The sequence below is a fragment of the Petromyzon marinus genome, unplaced genomic scaffold (assembly GCF_048934315.1).
Source record: "Petromyzon marinus isolate PM22_M1 ecotype Great Lakes invasive population unplaced genomic scaffold, UKy_Petmar_22M1.pri1.0 PM_G_Scaffold_139, whole genome shotgun sequence".
Classification (NCBI taxonomy): domain Eukaryota; kingdom Metazoa; phylum Chordata; class Hyperoartia; order Petromyzontiformes; family Petromyzontidae; genus Petromyzon; species Petromyzon marinus.
Genome location: NW_027422694.1, coordinates 127,501 through 130,000, shown reverse-complemented (window position 1 = coordinate 130,000; position 2,500 = coordinate 127,501).

Sequence of the window (2,500 nt, the reverse complement as noted above, 5' to 3'; positions counted from 1 at the left end):
CTGCTGCAAATGCCTCTGGAAGTTTCATGCCGTTCGTATGCCAATTGTGGCAACACGAAAATGACCCGTTTTCCCATTCCGAGGGATTTCTGTGCGACCCTAACAGCCCCGTGAGCCACAAGAGACACATCCCCGCCAATTTCTAGCGTTTCACGGGGTCTATCCGTGAAAAATATAGACGTTTTTGAGTGCACATGCATTTCTGCTGCAGATGCCTCTGGAAGTTTCATGCCGTTCGTACGCAATGTGGCAACACGAAAATGACCCCTTTTCCCATTCCGAGGGATTTCTGTGCGACCCTAACTAACAGCGCCCGTGAGCCACAAGAGAGACATCCCCGCCAATTTATAGCGTTTCACGGGGTCTATCCGTGAAAAATATAGACGTTTTTGAGTGCACATGCATTCCTGCTGCAAATGCCTCTGGAAGTTTCATGCCGTTCCTATGCAATGTGGCCACACAAAAATGACCCGTTTTCCCATTCCGAGGCATTTCTGTGCGACCCTAACAGCCCCGTGAGCCACAAGAGAGACATCCCCGCCAACTTCTAGCGTTTGACGGGGTCTATGCGTGAAAAATATTAAAATTTTTGAGTGCACGTGCCTTTCTGCTGCAAATGCCTCTGGAAGTTTCATGGCGTTCCTATGCAATGTGGCAACACGAAAATGACCCCTTTTCCCATTCCGAGGGAGTTCTGTGCCACCCTAACAGCCCCGTGAGCCACAAGAGACACATCCCCGCCAATTTCTAGCGTTTCACGGGGTCTATCCGTGAAACATATAGAAGTTTTTGAGTGCACATGCATTCCTGCTGCAAATGCCTCTGGAAGTTTCATGCGGTTCGTACGCAATGTGGCAACACGAAAATGACCCGTTTTCCCATTCCCAGGGATTTCTGTGCGACCCGAACAGCCCCGTGAGCCACAAGAGACACATCCCCGCCAATTTCTAGCGTTTCACGGGGTCTATCCGTGAAAAATATCAATTTTTTTTTGACTGCACATGCATTTCTGCTGCAAATGCCTCTGGAAGTTGCATGCGGTTCGCATGCAATGTGGCGACACGAAAATGACCCGTTTTCCCATTCCGAGGGATTTCTGTGCCACCCTAACAGCCCCGTGAGCCACAAGAGAGACATCCCCGCCAATTTCTAGCGTATCACGGGGTCTATCCGTGAGAAATATTCACTTTTTTGAGTGCACATGCATTCCTGCTGCAAATGCCTCTGGAAGTTTCATGCCGTTCCTATGCAATGTGGCCACACAAAAATGACCCGTTTTCCCATTCCGAGGCATTTCTGTGCGACCCTAACAGCCCCGTGAGCCACAAGAGAGACATCCCCGCCAACTTCTAGCGTTTGACGGGGTCTATGCGTGAAAAATATTAAAATTTTTGAGTGCACGTGCCTTTCTGCTGCAAATGCCTCTGGAAGTTTCATGGCGTTCCTATGCAATGTGGCAACACGAAAATGACCCCTTTTCCCATTCCGAGGGAGTTCTGTGCCACCCTAACAGCCCCGTGAGCCACAAGAGACACATCCCCGCCAATTTCTAGCGTTTCACGGGGTCTATCCGTGAAACATATAGAAGTTTTTGAGTGCACATGCATTCCTGCTGCAAATGCCTCTGGAAGTTTCATGCGGTTCGTACGCAATGTGGCAACACGAAAATGACCCGTTTTCCCATTCCCAGGGATTTCTGTGCGACCCGAACAGCCCCGTGAGCCACAAGAGACACATCCCCGCCAATTTCTAGCGTTTCACGGGGTCTATCCGTGAAAAATATCAATTTTTTTTTGACTGCACATGCATTTCTGCTGCAAATGCCTCTGGAAGTTGCATGCGGTTCGCATGCAATGTGGCGACACGAAAATGACCCGTTTTCCCATTCCGAGGGATTTCTGTGCCACCCTAACAGCCCCGTGAGCCACAAGAGAGACATCCCCGCCAATTTCTAGCGTATCACGGGGTCTATCCGTGAGAAATATTCACTTTTTTGAGTGCACATGCATTCCTGCTGCAAATGCCTCTGGAAGTTTCATGCGGTTCGTATGCAATGTGGCGACACGAAAATGACCCGTTTTCCCATTCCGAGGGATTTCTGTGCCACCCTAACAGCCCCGTGAGCCACAAGAGAGACATCCCCGCCCACTTCTAGCGTTTCACGGGGTCTCTCCGTGAAAAATATCACATTTTTTGAGTGCACATGCATTCCTGCTGCAAATGCCTCTGGAAGTTTCATGCGGTTCGCATGCAATGTGGCGACACGAAAATGACCCGTTTTTTCCCATTCCGAGGGATTTCTGTGCCACCCTAACAGCCCCGTGAGCCACAAGAGACACATCCCCGCCAATTTCTAGCGTTTCACGGGGTCTATCCGTGAAAAATATTCAATTTTTTGACTGCACATGCATTTCTGCTGCAAATGCCTCTGGAAGTTTCATGCGGTTCGCATGCAATGTGGCGACACGAAAATGACCCGTTTTCCCATTCCGAGGGATTT